Genomic DNA, 18,718 nt, shown 5'->3' on the forward strand with positions numbered 1-18,718 from the left:
ATCATTGGTGATTGTTAACTAATTATTTTGCACATGGATCTGGGGATTCACACCCAACAGGAGTGAGCTTTATAGAATCTTCAGGGTGGTGTGAAACAAAGAAAAATAAACTTTTGATTACACACTGCAGCAGAAACACACAGAGAGTCCAAGATGGTTGAAGCAGGTAGAAAAGTTTGGAAAAGAGCGGCTTGGAAGACGGATGAAGAGAAACAGAGCTTTAAAACAGATACATTGGAGAAAAACAGCAAGATGTTGATCTGGAATTTGGCACGCACCACATTAGGCATTTTCTGATTTAAGAGTGCCCTCTATTGAGCAATTTAATTTTTACGCTGGAAGAAAAAAAAACCTGTGCAGCAACCAGACGTATCGGACCAAACTCTTCTTTCCACATCCAAATGCACTTCTGCAGCTAAATATTCCGCTTAACCGACTTGCAGAAGAGTTCATATTAGCAGATAAATTATTCAATTTTGTAAAACTGAGCAGCAGATCTATGAAGCACAACACGTTGATTTAATTTTTTTTCACTTTGTCAAGAAATAAACTAAAATTGGCTGCACCCCCAGATTCTAAAGAGGCTGAACAAATTTAGGCATGGATTCCAGATCCGTGGGCAAATGGATTAGTTAATAAGCTGTTAACAATCAATAATTGGTGTTAAGTTGGCACTCATTGAGGATTACGTGTGGATCTGCTCTGCGCCCTATTCTATCAAATGTGCACCTAAGTTTATAGAGGTATGGGGGAAGGGGCGCACGCGTGGAAGGGAGGGATGGGAAGTGGTGGGGAGGAGGGAGGCGGTGCCAAGTTTCAAGTTTTTATTAAAATGTGATACAGTCTACAAAATCCTGAGTGGAGTAGAACGGGTACAAGGGGGTCGATTTTTCGCTCCGTCAAAAATTACAAAGACATGGGGACGCTCGATGAAGTTATAGGGAAATACTTTTAAAACCAATTGGAGGTAATTTTTTTTTTCCACTCAGAGAATAATTAAGCTGTGGAACGCGTTGCCAGAGGATGTGGTAAGTGCGGATAGCGTAGCTGGTTTTAAGAAAGGTTTGGACAAGTTTGGAAAAGTCCATAGTCTGTTATTGAGAAAACACGGGGGAAGCCACTGCTTGCCCTGGATCGGTAGCATGGAATGTTGCTACTCCTTGGATTTTGGCCAGGTACTAGTGACCTGGATTGGCCACATTGGGAAGGGGCTACTGGGCTTGATGGACCATTGGTCTGACCCAGTGAGGCTATTCTTATGTTCTAAGCGAGATACAAATTAAAATATATTAGGGAAAACAAAAACATAACAAAATAAAAACAACGCCAATAACAAGATAATTAAAAAAAACTACCAACATGGTGCCCAGGGCATACCACCCCCCATCACCCCCCCTCACTACACCACTGGATACAGCATTGGGACAGATTGTGATCCCACCGGGACAGACAGGGAAAAATGCTTGAGTACCTGAATAAATTCATGTAAACCATTCTGAGCGCCCCTGGGAGAACAGTATAGAAAACTGAATAAATAAATAAAAGGAACAAGGAGCAGCCCGATGTCTTGCTAGGCAGCTTCTCCTTATGCCACACTGAATCTGGTCAGTGTGCAGGAAGGGGCCTGGAGCATATCAGGGGGGGGGGTATGGGTGCTGTAAACATTAAAAAGGTGAATGAGGCATGTGGCAGAGCCGTGAAAAGGTGGCTAGTATGTGTGTGCAAGGAAGGGACTGGAATAAAGATGAATGGAGTGAGGGTCCTGGAACACAGGGAGGTGGGCTGTGAACAATGGCTTAGTATGGGGTGGGGGGTGGACCACTATGAGCGTCATCTTTTCAGGGGAGCCGGTGCCTCTCCTTCTCTCCCCCCCCCCCCTAGTGTACCTCTTGAAATGGTTGCTGGCACGAGCTGAATCTCCCGCTTGTTTATCGTGCAGTCCTCAGCACCTTTCTGACATCACTGCCAGTTTCAAGTTTAATAGTTTCTTGATATACCGTCTATCATACATATCTAAACAGTTTACAGTAAGGTTAGTAATATAAAAATATTTTTTTTTAAACTACTCTATTAAAATTGAGGGGATTTCACAGACTGAGCTTAACTAACATGAAACCAAGAGGGGAAAGGAGTACATAGTTACATCAAGATATAAATTTGAAAAGGAGAGGGGAAAACACAATAGGTAGAGAGTGATTTGTCATCCTCGGGTGAAATAGTCATCGTCATGTATTGAATGCATCTTTAAATAGGAAAGTTATAAGTTTAGATTTGAATTTCACCAAGGAAGATTCTTGTCTAAGGTCTAGGGGCATTGCATCCCAAAGCGAAGGGGCCTTTTCATATGCTCGTAGTATTTTCAGAGAATTTGTAAAGTTTGCATTTGTAAAGTTGGATCTACAGACATACCCCTGAGGCAGGCCTCCACCTGGGGGCCGAAACACGGACCATGTTGGGTCATTGGCTGGATTCTTTCAACATAAGGACATTACGTCCATAGGACTTTTGACATAGTAACATTGTAAATGACGGCAGATAAAGGCTGAATGGTCCATCCAGCCTTCCCAAACATACACTCTCTATAATTTAATGATTTAATTCAAATTGTTCTTTTTCTTAGATATTTCTGGGCCAGACACCCAGAGCTCTGCTCTGTATTGTGCATCTACTGGAGTCTCCGTCAAAGTTCACTCCTGCTCATCTAAACCATCTCAGCCCATCCTCAACTGAATGGCCATATATGGGACACAGGCTGTGCAAGCCTGCCCAGAACTAGCCTTAATTCTTCAATATATACCATTATTTTCTGATTAGAATTCCTCTGTGTTCATCTCATACTTTTTTGAACTCTGTCACCATTTTCCTGTCCACCACCTCCCTTGGGATCTTGAGTCTACCATCCCTGAACCTCAAATTATGTCCTCTGGTTTTATCATTTTCCTTTCTCTGAAAAAGATTTTGTTCTATGTTAATACCTTTCAAGTATTTGAATGTCTGAATCATATACATATTCAGGGCTTCCAGTCTCTCTTCATACATCTTTTGGCGCAAACCTCCTACCACTTTTGTCGCCTTCCTCTGGACCGCTTCAAGTCTTCTTATATCCTTTGCCAGATACGGTCTCCAAAATTGAACACAATACTCCAAGTGGGGCCTCACCTGTACAGGGGCATCAACACCTTTTTTCTTCTACTGGCTACACCTCTTTCTATACAGCCCAGCTTCCTTCTGGCAATAGCCACCGCCCTGTCACACAGTCTCTTTGCCTTTACATCTTCAGACACTATCACCCCGAGGTCCTACTCCCCATCCTTCCAATTTCTAATCTCCAAATGTATTACTCTGCACTTCTTTGCATCAAAGTTTAGTTGCCAGACAGACCATTCCTCTAACTTTTGCAGATCCTTTTTCATGTTTTTCATTCCTTCCCCAGTGTCTACTCTGTTGATTCACAGTGTCTTATTCCATGATGTGAATGTAATGGTGAATGTTTAGATTGAAAGCTGATTGAAGTTTTTATTACACTCACCCCCTTTTTAGTACACACATTGCAAACAGTACTAAAGGAGCCAAATTAGCTCAAGCGAGAATATCTCCACAGAGTCATAGCAAACATAAGGTATGGAGGGCTATGTACGTCAATGCCCACAGTTTGGGCAACAAGATTCTGGAACTAGAGACGAAAATGAGGAACGCAGACCTAGATGTGGTGGCGATATCCGAGACCTGGTTCACGGACTCCCATGGGTGGGATATGGCTATACCGGGTTACAACTTACTTCGTCAAAACAAAGAGGGCAAAATGGGAGGAGGGGTAGCACTATACACTAAAGAGGACATCAAAGTTACCAAAATCGCAGATGTCAAGTACAACGGGGAATCCCTCTGGGTGAATTTGGCCAGGGGGAAGGAGAAATGCCTGTATCTTGGCGTAGTATACAGACCTCCAAGACAACAGGATGACCTGGATATAGAATTAGTCGAAGACATAGAGAATATCACTTTGCGTGGAGACACAGTATTGTTAGGTGACTTCAATATGCCTGATGTGGATTGGAACAAACTTTCCTCCAAGACCAGCAGCAGCAGAAAGCTATTAACCTCTATAAAGGGAGCAAGACTCAGACAAATGGTATTAGAGCCCACTAGGGATCAGGCAATACTGGACCTGATACTCACCAACGGAGAAAGCATCACAGAGGTCTCAGTAGGCGATACGTTGGCCTCCAGTGACCACAACATGATATAGTTCAACCTCAGGAAAGGTTTCACTAAATCAAGCATATTAACCAAGGCCCTCAACTTTAAGGGCACAAACTTCGAAAGCATGGGAGATTTCATCCATCAGGCACTGCAAAACCAAACCGAAACAGATAATGTAGAGGTAATGTGGTCAACTCTGAAAACAACTATACACGAAGCAACCAACCGCTATATAAAATCAGTAAGTAAACGGCGAAGAAACAATAAACCACAGTGGTTCTCTTCGGAGATCTCAGACCTCATAAAAAAGAAGAAAAGAGCATTCATCTCCTACAAACAATCAGGGAAGCAAGAATCTAGGGAGGACTATCTGAATAAGTCAAAAGCAGTCAAAACAGCAGTCAGAGAGGCCAAATTCCGAATGGAGGAGAATTTAGCGAAGAACATCAAGAAGGGCGATAAATCCATCTTCAGATATATTAGTGACAGAAAAAGAAACACAGATGGGATAGTTCGCCTTAGGAAACCCAACGGGAACTATGTAGAATCGGACTCCGATAAAGCCAAACTCTTAAATGAATACTTCTGCTCAGTCTTCACTTGCAAGGCGTCGGGATCCAGCCCTCAGCTGCAGACAAGAGAAAGCTCGGAAGACCCGTTTCGAAATTTCGAGTTTACTCCCAGCAGTGTCTACTATGAGCTATCAAGACTCAAGGTGAACAAAGCTAAGGGACCAGACAAACTACACCCCAGGGTACTCAGGGAGTTGAGAGATGTCTTGGCGGAACCATTATCCGCGCTCTTCAATCTTTCCCTAAGTACAGGAAAAGTCCTGTTGGACTGGAAAACGGCTAATGTCATTCCACTCCACAAAAAAGGATGCAGGACGGAGGCTGCGAACTACAAACCAGTGAGTCTCACATCGATAGTGAGTAAACTTATGGAAACTCTAATCAAATGCCAATTAGATACGATCCTGAGCAAGGAGAAATGGAAGGTCCTGCCAATCCAATCTGATCAGCTTCTTTGACTGGGTAACAAGAAAGCTGGACATAGGGGAGTCCCTGGACGTCGTGTACTTGGACTTCAGCAAAGCGTCTGATAGCATCCCACACCGCTGGTTATTGAGCAAGAAGAGTTCAATGGGATTAGGTGAAACATTAACTGCATGGGTTAAGGACTGGCTTGGAGGTACACTTCAGAGGGTGGTGGTAAACGGCACCCCCTCTGAAACGACGGAGGTGATCAAGGGAGTGCCGCAGGGCTTGGTCTTGAGCCCGATCCTATTCAACATCTTTGTAAGATACTTGGCAAAGGGGCTTCGAGGTAAAATTACGTTATTCGCTGATGACGCCAAACTATGCAATATAGTAGGCAAGAGCACAATAGATAAAAGCACAGTGCCCGACAAAAGCTCAATGCCCGATAGTATGACGCATGACCTACTCCTACTGGAGCATTGGTCAAAGATTTGGCAACTAAGTTTCAATCCAAACAAAACTGAGAGATAATAAAAAAACAAGAAGGAATTCAAAAATAACACATAAATTAACAATAAAGAATCCCTTATGAAAAGAGCAACTTATGAAAAAATCTCAAAGAATAGGTGTAATGCACAAAAATAATCTAATTTATAAATACCTTAAGTACTTTATTAACTTAATTAATTTCATTCTTATCATCAAAATACATCAAGACACTCAAGACACATACATATAAGCAGCTAAAAAACATATATGAATACAGATACAAGTGCAAATACAAAGACAGCACCTGGGATGCGCACTATTCATAGAAACAATAAACAGTAAAAGACTTAACTAGGAAGTCCGATGAATCCAGCATAGCAGGTGGGCATCCCAGCCATCTCAGAATGAGACAAAACCAAGTCAAATCCAAGTCCAAAGACCAGTCAAATACTAAAGTGCTGGTGTGCAGTTGTGACTCCAATAGTGTGCGATTATAAATCCAATAACTATAGCAAGGACTGTAGCAGAACGAGACTTGGGGGTGATCATTAGTGAAGACATGAAGACTGCCAATCAAGTGGAGAAAGCTTCATCCAAGGCTAGACAACTCATAGATTGTATCCGTAGAAGTTTCGTCAGCCGTAAGCCTGAGGTCATAATGCCTTGTACAGATCCATGGTGAGACCCCATCTGGAATACTATGTACAATTCTGGAGGCCACATGCCATAAATGAGATGGAACAATGGATGACAGATTTCAAGCTCAAGCTCAACCCAGAAAAAACAAAATTCTTCGTTGCCTCCCCTCACCCGCTTGACAATAAAACCCCACAATGCATCAATAAACTCAACTACCCTATTCAGCCCACCATGAAAATACTAGGTGTTATTCTAGACCAATGCCTAACAATGAAGGAACAAGTGGATTCCCTATTCAGAAAAGGTTTCCTTACTCTCTGGAAACTCAGAACCATTAAATCATACTTCGATACGTCAACATTCAGAATCCTAGTGCAATCCCTCATACTGAGTCAGCTTGACTACTGCAACATCGCCTATCTAGCAATCTCACAAAAGAATATGAGACGTCTCCAAATAATGCAAAATGCTGCGGTCAGACTTATCTTCGGGCTGAAGAAATTCGACCACGTGACCCCCTACTATCGGCAGCTGCACTGGCTACCAACGGAAGCCCGAGAAAGGTTTAAATTTGCCTGCCACTGCTTCAAAGTACTATACAGCCTGACCCCCAAGTACATAACGGACCTTTTCGCATTTTATAATAACAAACTCAAGAGAAACACCCCCCCAAAACTCATTTCCCCTCCAGTTAGAGGCTGCAAAATGAAAAAACACCACGAACAACTTCTCTCTCACCAAGCAGTCCTATGGGGCAAAGACCTAGACCAACTGCTTTCGCCCACTACATACGGGGAATTCAGGAAACGCCTAAAAACATACCTGTTCCAGAAATACCTAAACAATTGACCCGTGCTCCCTCTCCCTCCCCCCCCTCCCTATTCCACCTGAACTTACAGCACTGTTATAAATATAATCTGCTATCTTCATCTTATCGTAACTTTACGTTGCTATTTATCCCCAACAGGTCCTGTCGGACATTACCTACTAAAATGTACATATTACATTTTCGCTCAGCAAATTGTATTTCTATACTATTGCCTCCTGAGGTCTCTGATCTCTGTATTTCCTCTGAATATCTACTTATTGTATTTCGCTGAATGTCCAGCACTCTTGATTGTAAACCGCCTAGAAGTCGCAAGATTGTGGCAGTATAGAAGAATAAAGTTATTATTATTATTATTACCAAAAAGATGTGCTGAGAGTTGAGTCGGTTCAGCGAATGGCCACCAGGATGGTCTCAGGACTCAAGGATTTCCCGTATAAGGAACGGCTGGATAAGTTGCAGCTATACTCACTCGAGGAACGCAGAGAGAGGGGAGACATGATCGAGACGTTAAAATATGTCACTTGGCTCTTCTCAAAAATGTAACTCTTCCCCCCTCTCCGGTATCCTAGCCCCTTCATACCCTTTTTACACCTATCCTTCGTCAGGACAGAGAGGGCAGGTTAGGAGGGGGGGTAGCTCTATACATTAAAGAGGACATCAAAACCACCAGGATCACAGATGTCAAGTACACCGGGGAGTCCCTCTGGGTAAACCTGGCAAGAGGCAGAGAAAAATGCCTGTATCTAGGTGTGGTATACAGACCCCCAAGACAACTAGAAGACATGGACGCAGAATTAATTGAAGACATAGAGAATATCACTCTACGAGGAGAAGCTGTACTGCTAGGGGACTTCAATATGCCTGATGCAGACTGGAACTCATTTTCAGCGACAACCAGCAGTAGCAGGAGGCTCTTAACCTCCATAAAGGGAGCACGTCTCAAACAAATGGTAACGGAGCCCACTAGGGCCCAGGCGATCCTCGACCTGGTACTCACCAACGGGGAAAGCGTCTCAGAGGTCTCAGTAGGAGATACGCTAGCTTCCAGCGACCACAACATAGTATGGTTCAACCTTAGGAAAGGCTTCCCTAGATCAAACACGAAAACAAAGGTACTCAATTTCCGGGGCACAGACTTCGCACGCATGGGAGATTTCGTCCATCAGATGCTGCAGGACCAAGCGGAGACCGATGATGTAGAAGCTAAGTGGTTAACACTGAAATCAACCATACATGAAGCAACTAGCCGCTTCATAAAATCAGTAAATAAACGACAAAGAAACAATAAACCCCAATGGTTCACCGCGGAAATCTCGCACCTCATTAAGGAGAAGAAAAAAGCGTCTCTCCTACAAGCGCACGGAGAAAAGAGAGGCAAAAGTAGAATATAGAACCAGGTCTACAGCAGTCAAAATGGCAGTTAGGGAGGCAAAACTTCGAGTGGAAGAAATTCTGGCAAAAAACATTAAAAAGGGGGACAAATCCTTCTTCAGGTATATTAGTGACAGAAAAAGGAACACAGGCGGGATAGTACGCCTTAGAAGACCGGACGGAAGTTACGTGGAAGCAGATTCCGATAAAGCCGAACTACTGAATGAATACTTCTGCTCAGTCTTCACCTGTGAGGCACCGGGACACGGTCCGCAGTTGAAGGCAACACAAAGCACAGAAGACCCGTTTCAGAATTTTGAGTTCACACCAGGTGAAGTTTACAGTGAACTGGCAAGACTCAAGGTGAAAAAAGCCATGGGACCAGACAATTTGCACCCAAGAGTGCTCAGAGAATTGAGCGATGTCCTGGCGAAACCGTTGGCTGAGCTATTCAATCTCTCCCTAAGTAAGGGGAAAGTTCCCCTGGACTGGAAATTAGCTAATGTCGTTCCTCTGCGTAAAAAGGGTTGCAGGGCAGAGGCTGCGAATTATAGTCTCATATCAATAGTGTGCAAACTCATGGAAACACTAATTAAAAGCAAATTGGACACGATCTTGAATGAAGGGAATCTTCGGGATCCCAGTCAGCATGGATTCACCAAGGGTAGGTCCTGCCAATCCAATCTCATCAGCTTCTTTGACTGGGTAACAAGAAAGTTGGACTTGGGAGAGTCTTTGGACGTCGTGTACCTGGACTTCAGTAAAGCTTTTGACAGTGTCCCACACCGCAGGCTGCTAAGCAAGATGGAATCGATGGGGTTAGGAGAGACACTAACTGCATGGGTCAATGATTGCCTGAGTGGCAGACTTCAGAGGGTGGTGGTTAATGGTACCCTCTCTAAAACATCGGAGGTGACCAGTGGATTGCCGCAGGGCTCGGTCCTGGGTCCACTCCTTTTCAACATATTCATAGGGGATCTGACTCAAGAGCTTCAAGGTAAAATAACACTATTCGCCGATGACACCAAACTATGTAATATAGTAAGTGAATGCAGTTTACAGAATTATATGGCGCAGGACCTGCTTACATTGGAAAGTTGGTCCTCAACCTGGCAGCTAGGCTTCAATGCTAAGAAATGTAAGGTCATGCACCTCGGAAGCGGAAATCCATGCAGGACGTACTTCTTGAATGGAGAAACTTTAACTAGGACTTCAGCAGAACGAGATTTAGGAGTAATCATCAGTGCAGACATGAAAACTGCCAATCAAGTGGAGAAGGCTTCATCTAAGGCAAGGCAGATATTGGGTTGTATCAATAGAAGTTTCGTCAGCCGAAAGCCTGAAGTCATAATGCCGTTGTACAGGGCCATGGTGAGACCGCATCTGGAGTACTGTGTGCAATTCTGGAGGCCACATTACAGTAAAGATGTGCGCAGAATTGAATCGGTTCAACGGACGGCCACCAGGATGATCTCGGGGCTCAAGGGTCTCTCGTACGAAGAGAGACTGAACAAATTGCAACTCTACACTCTTGAGGAACGTAGGGAGAGGGGAGACATGATCGAAACATTTAAGTCCCTCATGGGACGTGTCGAAATGGAAGATGATATTTTCTTTCTCAAGGGACCCTCGGCCACAAGAGGGCACCCGCTCAAACTCAGGGGCGGAAAATTTCATGGCGACACCAGAAAGTATTTCTTCACAGAGAGAGTGGTTGATCATTGGAACAAACTTCCAGTGCAGGTGATCGAGGCAGACAGCGTGCCAGACTTTAAGAATAAATGGGATACCCATGTGGGATCCCTATGAGGGTCAAGATAAGGAAATTGGGTCATTAGGGCATAGACAGGGGTAGGGTAAGCAGGGTGGGCAGACTTGATGGGCTGTAGCCCTTTTCTGCCGTCATCTTCTATGTTTCTATCCTATAACCCTTCATTGGAGTTCCTTTCTATCCCAGCTCTGTAAACCGTGCCAAGCTCTATGTTTGCGGAGATGGTACGGTATACAAACCTAAGGTTTAGTTTAGTTTAGTTTTAGAAGAAGATATCTTTTTTCTTAAAGGACCCACGGCAACAAGAGGGCATCCGTTGAAAATCAGGGGTGAGAAATTTCATGGCGACACCAGAAAATATTTCTTCACCGAAAGGGTGGTTGATTGCTGGAATAATCTTCCACTACAGGTGATTGAGGCCAGCAGCGTGCCAGATTTTAAGAAAATATGGGATTGGCATGTGGGATCTCTTCATGAAGGAAGTTAGGGGGTGGGTCAATGGTGTGGGCAGACTAGATGGGCCGTGGCCCTTTTCTGCCATCATTTTCTATGTTTCTATGTTAACCCCTCTTCTATTAAACTGCGCTAGCAGATTTTAGCGGAGAGCTGCACTGAATGGCCCACGCTGCTCCCAACACTCATAAGAACTCTGAGCGTCGAGAGCAGCGCAGGCCAATCAGCGTGGCGCACTACGCTACAAACTGCTAGTGCAGTTTGATAGAAGAGGCCCTCAGTATGTAAAAATGATTTTTCTCCCATATGTGCTTTTATTTATGTGATTTTGTATTTGCTTTCAATTTATTAAAATACAATTTGCTTGTCCTAAGGTTGATGTGTTCTGTCCCACTCCCCACTTGTTTTCCTTCTGTTGGGTTTTGTGTGTGTGTGTGGATGGGTTGTTCCTTTTCTTTGTTCTATACCTTCTTCAGCAGGACCATTGCATCCAAAGATGAGACCTATGCAGTCTCAAACTCTCAGGTACATCTTCAGACGTTCATATATTTGGCCAATAAATAATTTCACAACCTCTAAAACCAACATGGCTACTTATGCAATTGCCTAAACTGCTCCAAAAATTAAGTGGTCGTACAGATGTGTACAAAGAAATGATTTTATTTCCAACAGTTTTGAACAAATTACACACCTAGTTTAAAACTGACAGCGCCACAGAATTTAACAAAAGAGGAAAAAGATTCATTCATTGATTGAACTATTGTAATGTCCAGAACTTTACGCTTTTTGTAATCATACAATCCAAAATTAAAACCCTTACAAAGAAAAAGCATTGTTCTTTTCTCTCCCAAACATGATGCTTCAGCTGACTTTTCTACCTGTCATTGTTTTCCCAGATCAACAAAGATAAATCACGTGACTATTATTTGGTAAGAATACTCTGCAAATTCAGGTGGTTTTTAACCACGTTGGTTTCATAGCAGCATCTATTTTCTCTACGATTTGTGTGTGCTAACTGCAAGACAGTGATTGTCTTACATTTTTTGAACACTTCTTAATGGATCGGTACATTTCTATCCTAGATGTTTTGTTCCTGAGAATGTGCAAAACTAACCTAAATGTTCTATTCCCTATTTGTGAGCAATCGCTAACACCCATTTTGTAGCAGGTTCAACAAAGTTACATTACATTACATTAGTGATTTCTATTCCACCATTACCTTGCGGTTCAAGGCGAATTACATTCAAACTAAAAACAAGAATTACATTCAAAATTTGAAATAGAATAAGCGATGATATAAAATTTTTAAGGTAATAAAAACAAACAAACAAACGTTGGGTAAAGAGTTACCAACTGGAAGTAGAAGTCTTTAGGAGATGAGAATGGGGTGAATTATGTGGTTTTAGATAACATTAGGTAAATAGAAGAATATTAGAGAGTACTAAGTGTATAGAGAGTGTTAGATGTTGGGTTGGGATTGGTTGTGCTGGATAGGTTTTATGTGTTTTTTGAAGAGTATGGTTTTAGTATCTCTCTTGGAGGTGTTGTAGTTTGTAGTTGAAGATAACAGGGTGGTGATTTGTCCGTCCAGTTTAGCTGCTTTGGAGGCTATTAGGTTGTCATAAAGTTTTTTTCGTTTGACATTTTTGGATGATGGGTGAGTGAATAGTGAGTGGGATCTTCTGTGTTTGGTTGAGGAGGATTGATTTAGTCGGTTATTCCAGTAGGTTGGGCTTTCTCCGTTGAGAGCCTTGTAAAGTAAGCAGTAGAATTTGAAGTGCACTCTCGCTTCTATTGGAAGCCAGTGCGAGTCATGTTAACTCCACAACAGATCTAATCTTCGATTTATATACTGGGTCATCTTCCAGCGGAGCTCGACTTGGTTTACAAGTAAAGACCAGCAAAAAAAGCGAAGAAGAGCATAAGAGAAAATAAATGTTGGAGAGCAATTTGTTGAATCTTTAGGTAAACTGTTCAAGTATTGTGTAAATAATAATGTTTTTAGGGCTTTACGAAATTGTTGTAACTGACCTATCAATCTGACAGAGTCAGGAAGCCCATTCCATATTTCTATCAGTTTATAAGCGAAAGATTGACTGAGTTTCCCGACAAATTTAATTCCTCTGAGGAAAGGGAACAGTAGTTTATATCTCTATGTATTCCTTGAATGGCAAAATCTAAGAGAAGCTATGGAATATTTGGTCCTTTGGTCCCTTTATACTGGAATACAAATGCAACAGCTTCCCTCCGCTCTAATATCTAAGCTTGGCTGGACAACTGTTGGTGGTGCAACTGGACAGGATGGAGTGCAGATCATGGCAGTGCCAGCTAATCCCTTTCTAATATCTAATAGGACATCCTCAAACCAGGCTAAATGAAATAAGACGTGCGTCCCCATTTCTGGTTCACAGAAATTATGACAGGTATGGATAAGAGTTTGAGGAAAGGATTGATGAGGGCGATGAGAATTCCCTTTACTACTAGTGGCTTAGCCCTTGTGTCTGCATCTCCTCCCCCCACCCCAATCCCGCTTGCCGCATGCACCCTCCCTTTCTGTATGCCTCTAGTGCAGCGGTCAACATGCTTCTCTCCCACTGTCACTTCCTATGCACGGTACCCGGAAGTGATGTCAGCAGAGCTGACGGGGTCGTGAAGAACATGTTGTTGACCGCCATAAATAACTTCAACCAGAGGTTGAGGGGAGGAATGGGAAGAGACAGGGGTGGAACGGAGGAGGGTTTCTGGCACCCCCACCAACATGGTGCCCGGAATGGACCACCTCCTCACTACTGTCTACTACTATTTATTAATTATATAGTGCTGAAAGGCGTACACAGAGCTGTACATTTTGACATTTAGTAGATGGTCCATGCTCTATTTTCCCCTGATGAAGCCGATTACAGTGAAACCCAGATCCCAGTTAGGTTTTGGTGGTGAATATTTTGGTGGTTATAATTACAGAGGTTTCCCAGGAAGACATCGCAGAGACTCATCTTAAGCATTAAAGAGAAGCGAGAAAAAAAAATTGAAACAAATAAGTGCACTTAAGTCCCTCTTGCATTTTGAAATGATCTTTGAACTGAGACTCTACAAGGGGATATTGTGGACTAGTGCGATGATTGAAAATGGGTTCATCCTCACTTTTGATTGGAAAATGAGCGCATATATATGAGCTATGTCAGTAGCCATTTTCACATTGTAAAAGAGTGTATTATTAAAATATTAGTTTATTTTTTTGTATTGAAATGTTAGCAAAATGAGAAATTAAACATTATTCTGGAAATGAGAGACTTATGTTGAAATTAATCTGGAAATATTGATTTCTCCCTCCCCTTCCCCCCCCAGTTTTGGATATATTAGTATATGGATCATAAGGGCCAGTTTCGCCTGTTTTTTAATTCCTGTTGCATAGTTTTAGGCCCTAGTTGATATTTACTGTATTTTCATCTACAGCCTATTCTTTGGAAGTATAAGAGTAATTTCAAAGGCATTTACTCAGGTCCTACCTCAATACAGCTAAACTACTTTTAGCCAGATTTAGAGGTGTTCCCAGGGAAATGTTTTGTGCAGAAACAGAACAATTCACATTCATAGACTGCATTTTCAGCTCCTTGGGCCTGCTTATGAAAGTGTGGTAAAGTTTTGCAGTTACTGTGCATTATCTACAAAAATTGCTGCATGGTAATTGCAAGGCTGGTGCCTTAACTGCTGGGGGGCATGACCACCATAGGCACAGGGGCTAATTTTCAAAAAAGAAAGCCATCCAAAAAAAACCCAGTACTTGGACATTTTAATTGCCAAAACGTCCAAGTGCCGAGTTTTGAAACCGACTTCCTAGATGTCTTACTAGGCTTTTTGTTTGCAGTGTGTCCAAAGTTCAAGGGGGCACGTTTGGAGGCGTGTTATGGATAGGATTTGGGCGTGCTTTGCGCTTGGATGTCTTGCAGCAATAATCAAACATTTCCAAAGACGTCTAAGACACCATTTAGACATCCCAAGCTAGTCCTGGATTAAAAGTGTCTAAGTGCCACAAACGTGCCCAAACTGACCAGATGGCCACTGAAGGGATTAAGTCATGACCTGCACCCCACCCCCCAAGTGATCAGACTCCCTCCCACCCCTCAAAGATGTGAAAGAAACAGTACATACCTGTCTTTATAACAGCAGCACCTAGTAAGGCTAATCCTAGTAGAACAGCAAGGTGGAATCTGGAATTAGCCCAGTGGGTGGTGTAATGAGCCACTGAAAGTGACCAGGCCTTTATCCCCTCCCCCCACTACATTTATGGTGGAAAGTGTGAACCCACCAAAACCCTACTATACTGCCATATAGGTGACACCTACAGCCATAAAGGCTATTGAGGTGGTAGACCATACATTAAAAGGGGGTTCCGGTGAAGTGCACCCCTGGCACCCTTTATGTGAAGTTCACTGCAGTGCCCCCTAAGGTGCCTCACTGCTCTGCTGACATGTCTGTGTAGCCAGTGTAGTATAAATGGTGACTCTGCCTATGTGAATCTGGATCCAGCTGGCAGCCTTATACAGGGTGGGCCACGGAAAATTTAGCCTGCCTCTTAATACTGGTGCCACGCTCTTGGGAGGAGACCGTAGCCCCTTGCTCTCTGTCTGGTGATGTGGTGTTGCCCTGTGCACAGTAGTCCAGCTTTATTTTGCTTTCCTATTCAGTCCTTCTGCGGATAAGTGAACTCGATCTTGTCATACTATCGCTGGAAGTGGGCTACTTTTCCGTGGCCCACCCTGTATAAAGGCAACAAAAGTGTCTTAGTGCCTTTGTAAAACAGGCACAAGTAGTGTTCAAATCCTCATGCATAAATTTACATCCCTTTCAAGAATGTGTTTTCTGTGCAGGTATTTACAAAAGACAGACAAGCATACATTGCAACTCAGCCCCCTCCCCCTCCCAAGGAAGGTCTTCTGGTATATACACTTTTTTTTTTACACAAATGTATTCATATGCAATTTTATAGGAGTTCTTTTCTGCATGTAAAAGAGGTAAGCTAGAGCACTTACTACTATATTTATCAACCTGATACTAGGGGAACTCTAGAAAAGACAGAATAATGCCAAAAAGCAATGAGCTCATAGGAATATTAGGAATTGGAGACAGAAAGCAACACAGGCTCAGCGTTCAGGGAAGGCAATCAAGCGCCTGTGACCAAACAGCCTGCTAGCGAACTCAAGAAAAAGCCAAACGGTTTGCACCGAGACAGATGCAGAGAGGAGCTCAAGCCAGAAAAGCTCCAGCCAGCATGCCAGAAGGGTAGATTTAGGAGAAACCCTTAGGCGAGGAATGTTAAAATTTGAAATAGAGGCAGGCATATAAATGGTTAAGGGACCGAGAGGATAGCAGTGTTCTAGAATTCTGTCCAAAAAGGCAATGTGTTTGCTGTGTCACAGTTCTGACTAGAAGCCTTATAGCGAAACACTGACCTGGTGTTTAACAATTAGCCTCTGCTGCAAAATAAAGTAGCAGACTGGGTTAAGATACTTTAGGGTCACTGTAAATGTAACCCGTTTTAGGCCCCCCCCCGATGCACAATGCTCCAAAGCCACGGTAAATATTACTGTGGCAGGAGCGATTTTTCTGTGCCCGATGCTTTTTGCTCAGAAGAGTAATCACTAGGTACAGGTCCTCCCCACCACCATCCCCTCCTGTCAGGCTTGCTGCGCTGTCGCTGCCGGTTTAGCCGATTTGCGGCAGGGGAATCTCCAAACTGCTGAACTGGCAGGACTCTGTGAAGCCGCCAATCGGGGGCTTCGGGGAGTCCAGCTGGCTCCGCAGATGGGGCATGGGGGGAAAAAAAAACCCCCGCTCCTGTTTTGTATTTTCAGTTGAGAAAGTTACTGAAGACTTAGGCCCAAATTATGTAACCGGTGCCTAATGTTAGGCACCTATTCTGGAGGCGCCTCTCTAAATAGAACAACAAGCTCAATTAGGCTTTCTAATCAGCAATAATTGAAACTTAGGCGCCTATCAAGAAAAGAGCGATTCTGTAACAAGGCGCCTCTGGAAATTTAGGCGGACTTCAAAAAAAATAGACGCTCTGCCTATTAGGCGTGGGCGTGGCTTCGTTTTAGGCGCCTTGCCATAGAATCGCTGCTCTTAAGCGTAGGCGCCTTTTAGTTGTGCCTAGAGCTGGCCTATTTATTGGGCGCCTCCAAAGTAGGTGCCGCTCAGAGCGATTCACTAAACACCACCCAATTTGACTTGAATCGCGCTGAACGGTGCCTATATCGGCGTCTGACTTTTGGCCGCTTCTTCTAGAATCTGCCCTTTAATTTGTTTCAAAAATTTCATAGGTTGATATGTTCTGTTATATTGATTAAAATTCTGTAGCTCACTTTATTTGTGCAGTTTTTCTTAATTTGTGATCGATCCACATAGAGCTGGAAGGTTTTGCAGAATAAAAATAAAGTGTTATGCTATGGTAAAAACCACAGGCTGCTGTTGAACCACATAAAAGATCTAGTAAATATTATGGTTTTGAAGAAAGCACTTTGGAATAAGGCATGCACATGGTTATCTAAAGTGGATGTTTGTTAGTTACGGGTCTGTTAATAAGGAGTCTAAGGAGAAGTTAGTAAACTTAAAACAAATCGGAGAATTTATTTCTTCACAACATGTAATTAAACTCTGGAATTTGTCGCCAGAAAAAAAAAATGTGGTAAAGGCAATTAGCTTGGCAGGGCTTTAAAAAGGTTCAACAATTTTGTAACAGACAAATCCATAAGCCATTATTAAAATGAACTTAGGGAAATCCGTTGCTTATTCCTAGAATAAGCAGCATAAAATCTATTTTTAGTCTTTTGGAATCTTGCCAGTGGACTGGCCATTGCAGGACACAGGATACTGGGCTTAATGGACCTTGCCATTTGAGCCAGTATGGCAATGCTTATGTTTTTTATTTTTTTTCCCCATATCTTCCCCCCCTCCTCCCCGGACTTCTTCATTCTCTCTCTACAGATCTCCAGTTTGCTCCTTATTTTCACTTCTCATTTGTGGAATTTCTATCTCCATTCCAAACTCCATCCTTTATGAGCGTTCTTTCCCTTTAATTACATCTGTAGGAATTTAGGAACAGCAATAAGCTGAGAACCAGGGTTGCCTGGGTTCAAATCCCTTTGTGCTTAGTGTGATCTTGGGCAGTTCACTTAACTCTCCAATGCCTCAGGTTCTATTTCTGCTCAGGCCTAGGAAGGCTAGCACAGAAAAAAAGTGTTACTGTCCCAGACTAGCACAGAAAAACAAGTTTTACATACCTTTCTCATCTACTAGTACAGATAGGCACCACTAGGCACAGGCTTCATCCATCTTTTTCTCAGCTTGTGCAGCTGCTAGCAACCTAGTCAAATGCTTTTTCATTCCCTCTTGCCATCAGTGTCTCCTTAATAGGGTTACCAGACATCCAGCAAAACCCGGACATGCCTCTTTTTAGAGGACTGTCCGGGTGCACAGAGGGATTTTGGAAGTCCCCGGCCTCAGGGCCACCTCTGGAGGGCGTCTGTACAAGTGCGGACATGGATGTGATGATGTCATATGTATGCACGCATGCACAGACATGGTCCTGAGCTCGGGGAGGTTTGTGTGGGAGTGGAGCTGGAGGCAGAATGGGGCAGGGCTGGGTGCGAAATGGGGTGAGACCAGGTGTCCTTTTTTTATAGAGGAATTCTGGCAATCCTACCCCTAAACACAGAAAGTGCAATTCATACTGTGATTTCATAGATTTTGGTGGGGGGTTTTTTGGGGGTAATGTTCAGCCTGCTCTTGCCAGCATCTCGAGACATGCTGTGTCCGTGCCTTATCTGATCACTGACTGCTATACCTGATTGTCATGACTATCTGTGCACCTGACCTATGATAACTAGCATGCAATAAAAGATAAATATTTCATCTGGCCTTTCTGAGTGTTTGAATAGATTTTTTGCACGCTTTTAGAAAACTCATAAAAACTGCCTTATTCGA

This window comes from Geotrypetes seraphini, chromosome 4, assembly GCF_902459505.1.
Source record: "Geotrypetes seraphini chromosome 4, aGeoSer1.1, whole genome shotgun sequence".
Lineage (NCBI taxonomy): Eukaryota > Metazoa > Chordata > Amphibia > Gymnophiona > Dermophiidae > Geotrypetes > Geotrypetes seraphini.